The sequence below is a fragment of the Malurus melanocephalus genome, unplaced genomic scaffold (assembly GCF_030028575.1).
Source record: "Malurus melanocephalus ecotype Western Australia unplaced genomic scaffold, MMel_1.1 scaffold_13, whole genome shotgun sequence".
Classification (NCBI taxonomy): domain Eukaryota; kingdom Metazoa; phylum Chordata; class Aves; order Passeriformes; family Maluridae; genus Malurus; species Malurus melanocephalus.
In genome coordinates, this window is record NW_026623245.1 from 4,681,458 (window position 1) to 4,697,963 (window position 16,506).

At 40.8% G+C, this 16,506-nt stretch overlaps 1 protein-coding gene across 2 annotated transcripts in view; it reads left to right on the forward strand.

Annotated features, from left to right (window-relative positions):
• Nucleotides 1-112: 112 nt before the first annotated feature.
• Nucleotides 113-16,506, forward strand: part of PLCB4 (phospholipase C beta 4) — a 184,120-nt gene continuing 167,726 nt past the window's right edge. For both annotated transcript variants that reach the window (XM_057382838.1, XM_057382830.1), the window contains exon 1: nucleotides 113-204. The gene's annotated coding sequence lies outside the window, so the exon portion shown is untranslated. The remainder of the gene's footprint in view (nucleotides 205-16,506) is intronic.

The following is a 16,506-nucleotide window of genomic DNA, read 5'->3' on the forward strand; positions in this document are numbered from 1 at the left end:
GACGCTGCGGGGGTTGAGGCGGGCGCGGCGGCGTGGGAGGAGGGAGGGGAAGGGAAGGGAGGGGGGGAAGGAGGAGCCGCCGCCGCTGTGGGGCGGGCGGGTCGCACACACACACAGGCACACATACAGGCACACACACAGACAGTGGCACAGCGTGAGGAGGAGGAGGAGGAGGAAGAGGAGGAAGCAGCCTCGGCGGCTGAGGTAAGGGCGGCGGGAGCGGCCACCATTGAGGCGGGGGGGTCCAGGGGGTGGCCGCGGGTCTGTCCGCGGCTTCGCGCCCTTGGCGGGGAGCGGCGCTGCCCGGCCCCCCCCGCGCCGGGCCGTAACCTTGGGCTCCCCCGGCCGCGATGGACGCGCGCGAGTGTGAGGGGCTGTCACAAACGTGTGGGGCTGTCACAGCCATGCGGGGCTGGCATGCATGCAGGGCTGTCGCAAACGTGTGGGGCTGTCACATGTGAGGGTCTGTCACCGGGTGGGCTGCTCGCATCCCTGTGGGTCTTGCCTTGCGTGCGTGTCTGTCACATATGTGTGTTATACATGTGGGTCTGCATGTATGGGTGTGTGCCACATAGGTGTGTTTGCGTGTCATACATGTSGGTGTGTGACATACATGTACGGCTGTCCACAGACATGTCTGCGTGTCACATTCTCGTGTGTCTGTGCGCACACGCGTGTTGGTGTGCTCCGTGTGTGGATCCGTGTGTGGATCCCTGTGTGTGCGCGCCTGGGGACTGGAGTCTTCCCCTCATCCTCGCTGCTGTAGTTTCTGAGTGTATCCGGATTTTGTCAGTGCTGGGCTGTGTGACAAATGTTTCTGTGTAGTTAAGTATAACTTTCTTGCTGTGTTTTTTTTTCCCTTCCTTTTCTTCTTGTTCTTTTTTTTTTCTTTTTTCTTTTTTTTTCCTTTTTTTTCCCCTGGGAGGAAGGCAGGCTCACCTTTGAAGATTGTTTGTTTTCTTTCATATATATCCAAAGGTTTCTGGGGATACAAGTGCTCCTGTTGCCTCTGTCTGTGTGGTTATAATTTACAAGATGTTTTTAAATCACTTAGTGGTAATTTTCAAAGCAAGGTGCAAAAGCAATGTTTCCATTTTCATTCCATAGCCATTCCAAGGCTGTGCACTGTATTCCATGCACGATTTTGAATTATGTGCAGTCAGACACCTGTTACTTAATCCTGTTTATCCTTTCCAGTTACAGTTATCCAGCCTTGTCTTCTTTTTTTTTAATATCTCAAAGTAAATTATAAGTATTCTTTTATGCTGGCATCTAGTAGAAACCCAGGGATCTAATGCGCTTGTGAGGTATTTAATGTSTGTTTGTTAGGTAATACTTGCTTAGGGAGATGATATTGGAAAGTTATAGAATAATCTTTATCTCAAGGGGAATTTATATAATGTTAAAGTGTCCAGGAGATGGATCTGTAGAAAAGGTGGGTGGTAGGGGCTACATGGAGTCAAAGTCTTACACAGTATAAATCTTCAGTAAACTCTGCATCATGCTCTCTTAATGCGTAAATAACATTTGTGTTTTTCAAACTTTGCTTGCTGTTGCACCGTGGAATTTTCAGTTTAATAATTGGTGTTAATGAGGGTCCTSGGGAAAATGTCGCACTTCGGATCCTGCGAGAGGATGGAGCAGTTTCTTTTGTAACACGTTTGTGTTGAGGGTTGTATTCTGTAGTTTACTGGAGCAGTTTTAGCAAGCTCATACTACTCACTTCAGGTTAATTTCTTCAACTTCTGGAAATGTTATGTCCACGGTACTTGCAGGCTTTCACCGGCTCAAAGGTACCAAATATTGCTGTGCAACACAAAATAATTATTGTTATCTAGAGCCAAGCAATTTTGTATCATACAGAGACAGTTTCTAAATTTGAGTTGGGAACAGATTTATTCCTCCCTGCAACTGGTAACTTCATGAAGTAATTAAAAACAAATTACAGAGCTCTAGGATGAGAGTACTCTTCCACAACCATGAATACCAGTGTGCCTTCACATGTCACTTTTTATTCATCTCTTGATGATATCGCTAAAAAACAGGTATTGATACAAAAGTCAAACCTCTGGTGAAAATATAACTGCGTGGCTGTCAAAATAAAATGTGAGGATCTGATTTGGYTGCTGGCTGTGGATACGCACTCAGTAGAGTAACAATGCCTTTTATTTTAAAGACATGCACCCACGCACAAGAGCTGTGTTCTAAAATAGTGTTTTCTGTCATGAATTTATGCATAACCTACACTCTGCTTTTTCTTAGAATGCAGGGAAGACAGAACCTTGAAGGGGAAGAGAGAAAGAGCAAAAGGGGCAGGAAACATAAGTAATTTGAATTTCCCTTACTGACAGAGGAAATACTTCTTTGTTATGTTTCACACAAAATATTGTGTTGTTTTCACCTTTTCAAAAACAACAGCGAGTTGTTTGGGCTTGATATACACTGCTGACTTCTGTTGCAGACTTTGGGCATTTGTTCAGTAATGTCTGGCTGTGATGATGAACTTGGGGCTATGCTGGAAGTCTGTCAAGTATTTGTTACAGCTGTGTAGGAACTGATGGCTTAATTTTCACCAGGTTTAGGTATACTGAGTTGAAAACTTGTAGGGATATGTTTTGTGCTTACCAAAATGACTTGTTTGATATTTCTTTTTCATTTTTTATCTTGTAATTTTTTGTGGTTTTTTTTAATTGTTCAGTGGTTTGCTTTCCTTGGTGGTTTTAACAGCTCAATTGCTATTTCCTCCTGTTTGGAATTTGCCAGAGACTGAAGTCTGAAATTGCTCTTTTATTATTTTCCTTAAAATTGAATTAATCCCTTTTGTAGAGGAAAGGGAGAAAAGGACAGAGAAGTACTTAGGGGAATTTTAGAAATGAGAACCAAAACTTAATGCAGGCATCTTACCTGAGAGAGACTACTTAGAAAAATTATACCTCATTGATTTTGGAGAAGGCTGGTTTCCTCTGTAGTTTCAATCATCTGTCCCATTAGATTTTGGGAAGTGTTGTAAATTGGTTTAGAAGTGAAATTTTCCAAGTCATAAAATCTCTGGTTGGTTGTTAGTGGAAATCATTACGAAGGGTTGCATAAGCATTATTTGTAAGATGGCTAATCAGTATCCTGGGCATAGTTCCATTCTCTAATAAACAGATGCATTGTGCTACTTCAAAAATTGCAAAATTGATGGCTTGAGTACATTTACTAATTTTGCAAGATACGTAATGCATCTGGTTTGGGGAAGACTCTTTGATGTCTGCAGAAGTTGCACACAGTGGAGGTGTTTATGACAGAGCCTCTTAATTCTTCAAAAGTGTTTTGATTATACTGTTAAGGACATCTTATTCTTATGAAAGATTCATGCACAGCACCACATCAAAATTACCTATGAACATGAATCAAAGGCCTGGATAAATTTTATTCAGCAGGACTTTCTGGGAGCAGGTTTTGTGCTCCTCTTGCTTCTGAAGAAAAGGACTGTGAATTTTGGACTTCGTCTTCCAAAGAACTGACCTGTAGAGGGTTAGAATATATGGTATATCAATGGTATAAATACAAAAAAAAAAAGTGATTTGGTATTAACCACTGTGTTTTGCTCATGTCCTGCCCTGTGAACACTAAATTACGAAAATCTGTCTTTTTGGTCCTCACCCATCTTATGATGGTAGTGGTTTCTGGAAGTTTAGTAAATGTGAGTAAAGAAGCTTGTGAAACTGTGAAAGACACATTCCCAGCCCCACTAGTAAGTTCCTTGTTCCAGAAAGACATACTAATGTCTGGGTGTCATACTAATGTTCCAGAAAGACATACTAATGTCTGATTGCCTGGAATAAGGTGCCACAACATGGGAAACAGCATCAGGACACCCCTTTCTCCGCTGTCCTCCAAGCACTAATGCCAGCAATCTGCAATTTTCAGGGCAAGATGCTCCCAAGCGGCTTACGTGAGTCACAGAAATAGATGGTGCAGCACAACTGTGGCTTTAGAGATTCCTCCCCAACAGGCTTCTGGGTGATGAGCTGCTGATGTTTTCCCTGCAAGGGATCTGGGAGGAAAATCAATACTTGCATCCCCCTTCTGAAGGCTAACATCAACTTAKACAAGATAGTGAAGTGCTGTGGCTTCTTTTGTCAGTTTGCCTTGCAAGTCACTCTACGTATCAGCCATGAAAGAAGTACTTGTTAAAGTCGTACCTGTTCAACAGGAAAAGAATCTTGATTTTTGGAGAAGAATGAGACAAAACCTTTTTCTTCCTTTCCTCTGAAGTCCCTTAGACTAATATGAACTCATACTGTCCCGTTTCCCTTATTGCTAGTCTTGGATAAATGGTATTTGTGAATGGTTATAATATTTCATTTCACCTTTGGAGTTCTAAGAAGCACCAGTCAGTCTTCCTGTGAGAGAGCCCGTTCCTCCGGAGGAGTGTGGGTGTCCCTGAAAGGTTAGGTTGACCTACTGTAGTGTATGAAAAGGGAGCAATATGAGGTATTCAGTTTTAAGACCACATGCCTTTTGCGTTGTTTAGGTTGCTATGGCAGATACTTTGATGTCTTTATGATTTCCCATTCTTTTCCATTGCRTGTCAGTGTTGTTAAGCTCAGTCGTGATCCTGTCCCACCTCTGATTGATAGCTGGTTATGGGACAGACAGCACCGATCACAAAAMCCATGGGTATGGCGTGAAGCATCCTTTATCCTCCCCTTTTTCATGACCACCTCGTAAGTGAATCCATAATCTGATTTTGTGCAATTGCTCCATGCTGCCTGATAGAAAATCTCTTCAATAACCTGTAAGAGCTCCTAATTTCTCATAGTGTGTTTCTCACCTTTCTTTTTTGCAATAGCCAGGGATCAAAATGTGAGTTAAATAGTGCTTGGCAGCCATCATACATGCTAAGTTAGGGCCTTGTTTTCCATTTTATATGGGAGGTATAATTGTACCACCATGAGATTCTACACTTGGAGAGCTAAGAGTCCCTTGTTTGATGTTGCCTCAAAATAAGAGCTTGTTCTTTCCCCAGTAACAATAACTGGGAGCTTTAGGTGAATGAGGTGAGGCAGTCTGTTTGGAATGTGCTCCATTGTAAGCTCTGTTTGCAGAGTGGTTGAAATTGGTGTTGCCGAAGTAGCCACATGCCTTTGCCCTCTTGATTGTGAAGAAACTGGTTCTGTTCAGAAACTGGTTCAGTTGACTCTGGGGCTCTCAAATTTTAACTTCTTTTGTGAGCCAGCCTTGCAACACAGAAGACCGCRAGGAGATGTGTGACTTTACCGATGCTGGGACTGTTCAGATTAAATACTCTACGTTGTTCCTTCTGAGATGTTCTACTGATAGACCATTTACTTGAAAAGTCTTAATTTAGGCTTGGTGTTCATATTCAGTTGTTTTTATTTGTAAAACCATTTGAAATTATGCAGATAAAAATTTACAAGTGTCATCCACCTATCAAATAGTTACATAAAAATAATTTATGTCTGCAGTTAGTCTAGCAATATGCCAGTTGAGAGAGAAAATATATTCAGCTTCAGAAGTATTTGGGTGCACTTGAGTAAGGAAGAAATGGGTACGAAAAAGGTGTTAAAGAGCMGGCTCTTTATTCATGAAGTTACAGATAAATTTCCTTTTCTAATAATTTCTACATTCAACTTGAGCACGCATGTTCCTGCAGACTGGAAGCAATCAGCCAGGAGGTCAGTGATTAATAAAGGTGTGTGTGGTGGGGGGGGGGAAATAAGGACTTGAAAGGTTGATAAGGAGCATCTCTTGGATTCCAGTGATCTAGAGTTTCAATGATCCTGTGAACACTGATGATGTGGAAAATAACAAGTAATAAGGAGGTTCTCTGRGATGTAAGCTGTGGTCTTGAACAAGATGAAAGAACTTCTCATACCAAAGTGGCATTTTTCACTCCTTGATCTTCCATTTCAAAACTCTATGGGTTTTTCTGTTCCCATTTTTCTTCTCCTCGAACATATTAATTTCCCATGCCTGAAAATGCCATGTCTTTTGCATTTGCCTTTTGATTTTCTTACCCAATCTTTTGTGGATGTCCATTATTGACAGTGCTGCATGTGCTGTACTTGTTGCACGTACAGATGTTCTGTACTCTCCTCACAGCTGAGGATCCAAGGTGCTTGTCCTCATCTCTGRCATTAGACTGCTGCCACTGCTGAAAGGAAACAGAGGGAAGAAGGGAATTGATAGCTGCAGTGAGACCCTGTTGGTTTTGAAATACATAAATTAGGATAATTCATAGAGAATTCTTCCCCGTGAAGTGTGAGCTGAAATGTAATATGAATACCTTATTGGRAAGTAGGAAATAGAGCCATGGAGTGGTTTCCTTGGCAAGGCTAATGTGATGCATTGAACCCAACAGAACTGGTATAATTTTTTATATGAAGGATCATGATCATGGAAAGAAAAGCATTTCTGAAGAAGGAGGGGAGGGAGGCTGCTGAATTCTCTGTAGGTTTGTTTGCAGGGWTGAGGAGGAAGCACAGATCTTTTAAAGAAGAGGTTGGGTAAGCATGGTGGGGTTACTGCAAGGCAGGCGGAGGCTTGTTGGATGATTTGATTTTACTATTTGTTTTTCAGATATCGTTCTTGAGGATTAGTGCAGATTAATTGGGTGCTCTGGTGGATTTGGAGWGCTGTACTGCAAGTCTGACATCAGCAAAGAATAGACTGAGTAATTAYTGCTTTCTGATCTTTCGGTCTGTGTTATTTGTGTACTGCTTCCCTAGCAAAATATGCTTAGGAATAATTGTCATACATTAAATGACAAGGAAAGATGGAATGTGTTTGCAGGTATATCAGAGCAGATTGCAAATGAGGTGCTGCAGTCTGGCAYAGGGGCTGTGAGTTGCAGGTAACGTGGATACTTTGGCACCCCTGCTTGGCTTGTCATTTTCACATTGGAAATCTCTGTATCCGTGGATGCTGCAGGTGCGGCGAAGCTCTTGGAAATTCCCCTCAGCGTGTCTGCCGTCCCTCACATGATGCGCTTATCTGCTTTGATTGGAGAAATCCCTTGSTGAAGCAGAAGGTGGGGGCTTCGGGGGGCGGGGAGCGCTGTGACCCGGGAGAATAACGAGGGCTCAAATAGGGCAGCCCGGGCAGGAGGAGGCTCAGCTGCGGCTCAGTGTCCCGAGAGTGCTGCCGATGCCACATTCCCCCAGGCACAGCAGCTGGGGCTCTGAGACCCTGGCAGCCTCCTCTGTTTGGTCTGGGGCTGGCAGGAGCAGCCCCCATTGTACATCTGTGTTTGCCCAGGGGAAGGTCCTGGAATCTCTCTGCTGCAACTGAACTGATACAGAGATTCMTTTCCTCTTTTCCCCAAGCCCTTCAATTCTGGCAGTATCTAGCAGAGTCTGGCTGTTCTTTTTGCTGATGCTYTCTGTCTTGGCTATGAAATGGAGTAGCTTTTTGATGACCTCTGACCGTAGCAGGTGGCCAGGAAGAGAAATCATTTCTGAGAAGACCTTGGCCCAGGTGAGGACAAAGTAGGCAAAGTTTTATTTAGTTGTACAGGTTGCTGCTTCCCTGCATTCAGACATCRCTGTTATAATTTTGCTTTTCTCAAAGCAGATTCCTGTCCTAAAGTATTATGTATGTTTGGCTCTGCAAGGTTTTAATTTTTTTTTGTTTTTCTTTAGAAATTGAGAAAGKGCTGGAATTGGCATATCTGCCAAGYCYGRTAMACAGATGTTGATAAAATGGTCTCCTWTGAGATACCCTAATGACAGCATGAGCTTAACTAGAAAAGCCATATAAAATTAGTTTGTAGCTGTGTGCCATTTCATCTGTACGTCTTTATACGAAATGTCTTAAATTAATCTTTGCATCAGGTAATCGAAGTATTTGCCYTGCTTGTATGGGAGCAATACCATCTCATCCCTGTGGAATTAATGAAAACTGACACCTTGGAAGAMGCAGATGGTCCTTAACTGGCCTTGACCCAGGCAGAATTAATAAGTTGGTGCGGTGCTGGTGGGCTCAGTAAGCTGTGTTGGTGCTTTTGTGAACGGATTTATGGAGTGTGTGCTCGGGAGAGAATACCCCCGATGGTCATTCTTGTGACCTCAGCTGCTAATGATAATCCCTCAGTTTTCTGGATCCAGCAGGTWGTGAAGATGTACAGAGGCTTTGAGGGGTAGGAAAGGGTAACAGCAGGATAAGTCCTATGCATTGTGCTTTATCTCTAGAGAGCTGGGTGATCATTGCTTTGGAGAAATGGTGGGTGTTATTCCTATTGCACATTTGTGTTTGCTGGGTATGGAAGGGATAAATCTTCAGCTCTGCTCATCTGGTTGAATTCATTTGGAAGAATTCTTACTAATGAAGTTTGTACTGCAGAACTGTGGTCCCCATGTGGATAGGGGAATCACAGCTCACTTAGACCTTTGTCTGGTAATCCAAATCATGTAAAAAAAATGTAATTTCTCTGCTGCACCTTCATTTTCAGAGCTGATTCTTTGAATTGCAGTCTCAGAAAAAAGACGATCTGTTGGGTTTTGGCTACAGTGACAGCCTACCAGTTGATTTATTCAGGGGTTTTGGAGACAATTTTTTGTGGATTTCTTTTTTTTTTTTCTTTAAAGACTTTTTGAAAGTTTCATTTTTCTTATTTTTAAAGGTTTTGTTCCTTAGTTTTTTGTGGATTCCTGTGTGTTAGTTTCTTACAGCTTTCTGGTGATGAACTCATGTAACCTAATCACATTTCCAGATGTGGGGACACCAAAAGTATATGTTTGCAGTAATTCTTTGCTATACAAACACACGTATTTATTCTGTAAATGATTCTTGTATTTTAAGACACAAGGTGAAGGCAGTACTTAACAGGAGTAGCTGTAAATTGGCATGAAATAGGTTACTTCTGAAAAAAAAGTAAGCTTTATTGCTGAGGTTTTTTTTTAATGAAGTCTGTGACACTTCAGTTTTCAAAACTGAATCAATCTGCCAAGAAATACATGCTCTGATTTATAAATCTTTGATTTAGTTATGCTCAGTTTATAAACAGTGCCTGGTAATCTTCCCTGATCTCATCTTGCTTTAATTTCTAATTTACCCTTGAAAAGACACTGCTCACTCTAATCTGGAATAACCACCTCCTCTCCCCAGAGCAGAACGATTGAATAATAATATTGTGAAAACAAAGATCTAAGTGCAGCTCTCAGGTATTTGACACATTAAAAACATCTATTGAATTGATCTGAAATTATGTGGAAAAACACAGGTAGTTTTTTAGGTAATTTTGAATCATCTAATGATTGATTCTGTGAGTGGTTTTCCATGATTCAGGTGCTGAGCAATGTAGCGATACTTTGAGGCTTTTGAAAACTGGAAAACAGTTTTTGATACTCATGGTAGAAATGGCAAAGGAAATTGCATTGCTGTGTTAACAGTTWCATTATTTCGTTTTAAGGAATCGTCTCTATCCCACTGTAGTTCAGTGTCAGAATGTTTGCTGTGCGTTTTCATTCTCTTGTTTTTAAGTGGAGTTGTTTTCTTTACAGAAGRCAACATTTGTACAAGATACTGGGGATTTTTTCCAGTCACATGAAACGACATTAACCTTTTTTGGGGGTTTAGTTTTTGAATAATCTAATTTTCACAGAATCACTTAGGTTGGAAAAGACCTCTGAGATCATTGAATCCAACTATGATGGAGCACCACCATGGCATGAGGTGCCACGTTCAGGCTTTCCTTAAACATCTGCAGGGGTGGTGACTCCACCACCACCCTGGGCAGCCCATTCCAATGTCTGATCACCATTCCTGTGCCTAACCCTCCCCTGGGGCAGCCTGAGACCATGTCCTCTTGTCCTGCCACTGGTTGCCTGGGAGAAGAGGCCAAACCTTATCTGGCTTCTACCTCCTTTCAGGTAGTTKTGTTCCCTCAATAACGGGATACATCTAAAAGAATAGCCCATATCTTTAGCAGCATTTAAATGCTCATGAGGAGCCTGATGAATAATTTGAAATTTCAACCAAAATTTGTATCTTGAAGGTGTTGCTTTGCCTGGCTCATTTGAAAGATCTGTGGAAGTATCTCTTCAAAGCATTAGTGGAAGTWATTATCAGAGTAAGGTGTCAGTTTTGTGTTTGTTTCTTGCTTTTTGTAAGAGCTATAAAATTACATACCTAAACATTTTTAAATTGTAGACCTATGGTWTTTTTTCAGGTGAGCTACATCTCTTCCTTAAAAAGTGATTGGTAATTTAGATTATAACCACTTTTCTGATAATRTTGCTTGATTTCATAAACCATTACCTGGAATTTTTCAGTTACTGAGAAGCCAACTTGTAGTTTCAATTAAAAAGCAAGTGCTTCTGTATACATGAATACCACATTAATTACACAAATAAATTTTTGGCTGGTTTTCTTTTTGTAGAAGTTGATGAAAAGATAATGGTTCTCAGTTAATTTAAAATCATTTAAAGGAAGTTCTATTTAAACATGACTAAAAGTGGATTGATCCTTTTTTTTCCYTCCATCTCTTCCTGCTATCATCACATCTTGGATTTTAGAAATTAAAGAGTGTTGTCTAAAGGGCTTTGGCAGAGAATATTTTGCTTATCTCAGTGGTCTTCAGTCCAGCTGGTAATTAGCACTTCTCTTAGTGACTGAAACATAATTTTAACAAGAGCTGGCTCTTCCTATTCAGCACTGCCTATTGAYGGTGTGGGTGTTGCAAGCAAGTAACCCGAGTCCCTCTGAGCCTCACATCTCAAAATTCAATTTAAAATCATTATGCTTCATCCAAGGGGCCTTTTGGATGGTTGTTGAAATTTATCTGTTCCCTCTTACTGTAATACTGTTGTGACTGGGGTTGTGTATCAGCAGTTTTATCAGGGATGATTCATAGGCCAAAATGGTGTTTGTCCACTTAATGGTTCATTCCTTTCCCCTTTCAAAGGGAAAATAATAGGAAAAAAGCTATTCTCTGTGACAGATAACAGCTTCCTTTTATTGTTTGGCAGTGTGRGTTTTATTTTATTKTMTTTTATTTATTTATTTATTAATCTTGAAATTTGACCTGACAAAAGAAAGGTAGTAACAATTCATCTAGTGCCAGGACTTGGCAGGGGAAATTTGCCCTGTATGAGAAATAAAACTGACCTGAGTACAGCCCACTGCAAGTGCACAAACCCAGACCTTCAGAACTGGAGACTAATTGAATCAGTCTGTTGGTTTTGCAGGTGAAAGAAYTAATTTGGCTTCAGAATTTTGTTTCCTATGGGCTACACATCCACTGGGGCTCTGTTTATTTCTTCCAAGCATCGTGTATATCCACCAAGTTGACTCAAGCCTTCAAATGTCAAAACACTTCACTTTTTCAGGGTGGAGAGATACTACTAGACTTTTAGATGACCATATTGAGACTGTTATAATTTCAAAATTAATTTTTAGCTCAATTTCAGCAAAGCAAGGAGTGGCTGTTAGGACACATCTGRTCCTGTAGCAGGAATGGTAATACTCCTGGGTTAGAACACTTAACCTTTTGTGACTCAGGAGGAAAGGGACCCAGCCTAAAGGCTCATTATTTGTATTGCTTGCTATTGTTCTCATAGTTCCACCATCCAGTCCCTTTCCCTTCTCCCTGTATCTTTTGGGCATGGGCATAACTGTTCTACTGGACTTTAAAATACAGATTTCCTTGTTCTAAAGCAGGACTTGAGTTAAATACAGCAGGACACACCCACCCACCCACAGTGTTCTGATTAGGTATTTTTTCAATATCTACCTTAAATGTCATGATAATGCCCACCATGAAGGCTCAGATCCAGAGCAGCTTTCAGCAGCGCACATCAGAACAAGTGCATACTTCCAGCCTTGAAAGTAAGAACTGAAGTACAGCACAATGTAAGTGTCAATTCAGGAATGTTAGGTAGGTTTGGTGTGATCCCTTAAGGATTCTTTGTTCACGGCCTAAATTGCAAGGTTTCTGGGGCAGGGACTATCCTTGCATTATTTATATTATGGCATTTATTACAAAGCAGTCTTTATTATTTTTTATTTAACCTGGTTGGTGTCCACTTGCTGATACCTCAGACGATAGAATACACTKCAACACAGTGTTTTTTAGAATACATATACAAAAGTGATTTATGCAGGTTAAAAAGAAATGSCATCCATGTTGTTCAGTTCAAAGTGCTGAAGTACCTAAAGGAATAAAGCAGCTTTAAGACAGTTTAATCTCTTTATATTCCAATTGTTGAGACCTTTTTTTAGCGTGGTGAGATGACTTTCCCAAAGCCTGCAGCTCTTGTGTGTTACCAATGGGGATCCTGGTAAATTACTTCTTGACCTTGACTGGGAAATCTGAAATGCAGCAAATCAGGGACATGGACACGCTCTACCAAGACAAACTCCCAGGGGTTGAGATGAATGTATGGAGCAAGGCACTGCTTACACTGCTCACATTGACGTGTCAKGCAGTATTAGAGGCCATTATCTTTAATACCTTTGTTATGCAACAGATCTAGTTTTGATTTGTAGCCTAGAAAGAGCAAAGTTTCTGTGTTAGAAGCATAGTCTGATATAGGATATTTATCAAGCAGTCTTTCTGCATATATATTCTGCAGTCTTCCAGCAGAAATGAAAATGTGGTTCTTGGTGGTGTTTTTAAGTTTGAGAATTCCCTGTTTAAATCTTTTAATTCAGAATATAACTCAGGAGTGCCTTTTTTTTTCCCTTGGCAATGGCATGGAGATAGTCTGAATCAGCAAAGCTGGCTTAAAGGGACACTCAAGTCAAAACCATCTATATGTATAAAAAGCAATTTTCTTTTGCAAAGAATCAGTTTAGCTGCTGATACCAGGCCTACCACTGAATGATTTAAAACTGATTTATATGGGTTGTGTTATTTCTGTTTCCTCCCTCTTTCTTTGTGTTCTGYGAAAGGCACCAAACAGCAAACCCTGAACAAGCTCAACTGCACAGTTGGATGAGAAAAGAAATAGAAGAGGCTGGGCAGAAATTGCAGTCTTACAAAGCATAGATCTAGAAAGCTGTTTCAGTTATGCTAAAAATTATTTACACTTTGCAGTCTTGCAGCTCTCAATGATCTAATAGTGGTTCTGGAATCTCTTTCTKAGGCGTTGTACATATTTGTTAAAAATGCTCCTTCACCCGAAGAATTTATTGCACTGGAATAGGAGGAGCCTAGAGCTGAACACAGCTTTTGGTATATAAGCAACAGGATAGAAGAGTGAAACATTTCCAACTACATGTGGTTGAGATCAGTGTTAAAAATTCAAGCTGCATGTTTTAATAATTTTTGATCAAGTGGGACTTCAAAGATTTTGAATTTCCTTTAAAGTGTAAATTTTGTGCATTGGACASTGTAGCACAAACCAGCACTGGCTGCCATCAGACGAAATTTGCTTCAGTGCAGCCGGCAGCATCAGGCCCAGGATGTTTGCACAAGGAGGCTTTGTAAATCTCCACTGCAGAGCWGTAGTGCTTTGATCTGTTTACTGGACAAATCAAAATTAAACTGATGTCTCCTAATTTTTCTTTTTTTTCCTTGGGAGAAACTAGCACTCAGGAAATCTGGCTGGCCATATCAGATTTTGCCCCAATAAATTGCATTAGTTTAAAAAAGAGGCATTGTACTYGCAGCTTAATGTTTAAACTCAGTGTCAAAACGTTAGGGCAGAATAATGCACACCGATAATGCAAATAGTTTTCTTGGGTGGGTTTCAACTCCTGTGCTAGTATCTGGGAGAATATGTTTACTTTCTTGCACTGAAATACCATGCTATTTCCATCACAGTAATGCCTGCTAGCTGGTTGMAGCCAGGTTCAGAGATACAAATCAAAATTGTTTTGAAGTGTATCTCTGTTTATTACAGTGTAACTTTTCTTTTATACTTCATATTATCCAGTGACTAAACATGTTTAGTTTAAATGGGCTATGTGTTCCAGGTGGGTAGAAGCAAAACAAAAGTGCGTTTGAGCCAGTTGTAATTAAATTTCAGCTCTGTACATTTTGTCAAGACAAGAAAAGCTGCTGGCATTTAAAGCTTGCAATGCATTATGGAGTGACTACCAGTCAGATTCTCCTATGGAATTAAAACAAATTGGAAAGCAGAGTGAGAAAGGGGAAGAGATTTGTGTGAATTAAATGACTACTGCCTGTGGTTTGCCAGCCTCTCTTGCTTTTGTTGATAATGTCTGGTTATATAAACTTCTTCCCACCACTTTCTTCTTGAACTTGCAGCAAACCAGTTTTGYGTGGTGTAACATCTGCTGGCATAAAAGTGGTTGTAAATAAGAAAATCTTCACTGTGGAGCCGAGTAGGAAGGAAAGAGAGGATGGAAAGGAGCATTCTTTAGAAACACAGATGGCTTTAGTCATTAATAACATTTGACAAAATAATTTTAAAAATATGATTGCAAAAAAAGAGACTGTGTGAAGAAGCTGAGTGCATCTATTTGGTACATTTRGAAGAGTTTGCTATTAAACTTTCCTGGAGAAACTTACCTAATSTGATCAGCCATGTACTCTCCCAAGAGTGATAGGACCAAGAGGTTGGCACAAAATGACAGGCCCGTTCTGTGTTATTTTACACTGTGCAAAATAATCTTGTATTATAGTATGSTATGTAATTATCTCAGTAAATATTCAGGGGGAAAAATAAAGCTGCTTAATCCCTTTCTCTTGCTGTTGTGGAGGATTGGGATAATAAAAGCGTAGATCACAACATGCTACGTTAGAGCTGCTGGCCTACATTTCAGAGTGAGATTGACAAAGGAGCAAGCTCCCAGTTTCTGGAACACAGAGTACATCCCGAAAAGAATGATTAGGCTGCAGTAGGATTTATATGATGATGCTGAGCTTTCCCTGGAGACATTAGATTTTATCTTAGTGATATGAAGTGCTGGCAGCTGTTGGCTTTCTGGCCTGAAAGGAGTATCCATCGTCTTCCCATCTTTTCACCTGCAGAGTGTTCCCCAGGGCTTGCCCGGTTTAGCTGCCCGGTTTCCATGGAGTTTAGGATTGTTCCGTCCTTTCTGTTTTCTTTGCATTATGGTGAGACATCCTTAAACTTTACTCTTGGTTGGAGTGCAGGTTTTTATGCTAATAATTAATTTCATTGGCCCGAGTAGAGTAAAAGCGTTTACCCATAATTGACCTGGATTCTTTGTAATGTTGTAAATGAAGTCTTGGACTGTTAATGCTTTCATCAGCAATGAGTAATTTCATAGATTGGAAACCTCTTAAACTGCAGCATGATGATTTTGGTTCCACAGAATTACTATGGGTGACTAAAAATTGAGTACTTTTTTTTTCCCCTAGAAAAAAGAAATAACTTTCCTATACCAACAGGTAAAATTCCCTGCAGGAGCTATAAGATAGTATATTATTATTACATCCAAGACACACTGAAATTCTCTGAGTCAAATTGCAGATTGTTTCTTAGTGCTATTACATTTGCATATTGATAAGGATTTGTAGTAACTGTTCTACATTGCACTAATGCTGCTGTTGTTTATCACTTGGCCTAAAGTATGTGGGGTTTATCATATAAATGTAACTCATTCTCTGTAGAAAAAGGTTTAAAAGATTCTRTTTTCTACAAATCATTTTGGAGGGTGTACTTTATTATCAATTGATATGCTTTTGATAAAAGAGAATCTCTGGGCTCCAGGTATTTGACATCTCTGTGAAAATAGTCTGCCTGTTGCAGAGGTACAGTGTCCTGAATCTTGCTCAGCAAACACCAGGGAGTGGTTTTACCTTTCAATTTAGTTAGATATACCTTGATCCTGAGTCAAAAACTCTCCTGACTCATTATTTCATGGCTGAAGACAGAATAGGACCTTAGGTCGGGTTGTGTGTGGTACAGCAGGAGGCTGTATGCTCTCTTTTATTAATAAGTTCCTGACATAGTGCAGCTGAAAGCAACAGTCCTTGATAGAATTCTGTGGTTTACGAAAGGGATTTCCATCATGGTATTCCTGTGACTGTTAATTGTGTTTAACTGTGTGATTAGCTGCTTCTTTGGTCTGTGTTTTGGGAGTCATACTGYCCAGTTTTTATTTACCTGCGATAAACAGCCATCTGTGCCTGTAGTCAGTGCCACCCAGATCAGAGTCAGTGCAGAAARAGGTGCAGAGCTATCTGTAACCGAAGGTGCTGCTGATCCTGTGGGTAAGTACATGAAATGTTCCAGAAAGATACGCCAGAGGCTCAAATTATGTAATGCCTCGAGCAGGAAGCCACCAAATTATGTGTGGAGTGTGTGTCAGCAGTAACAGCCTGATGTCCCTGGCAAGGCTCCACTCCAGGAAGGAGCTGGGCTTTCTCAGAAGCCTCAYAGGAGAGGAAGAGATGTGGCAGCGGGGCTGATGCTGGAGCAGCCTGGCCCATGGAGGCAGGGTGCTGACAGCACTCTGCTAAGTGTGGTTTCCTGCCCCCAAGTGTGAGAATGACAGGAATTTTTTTCAGTTTTTCTTTTTGTCTTTGTGTGCTCGTGGCTCTCTTGTTGTTTTTTTGGT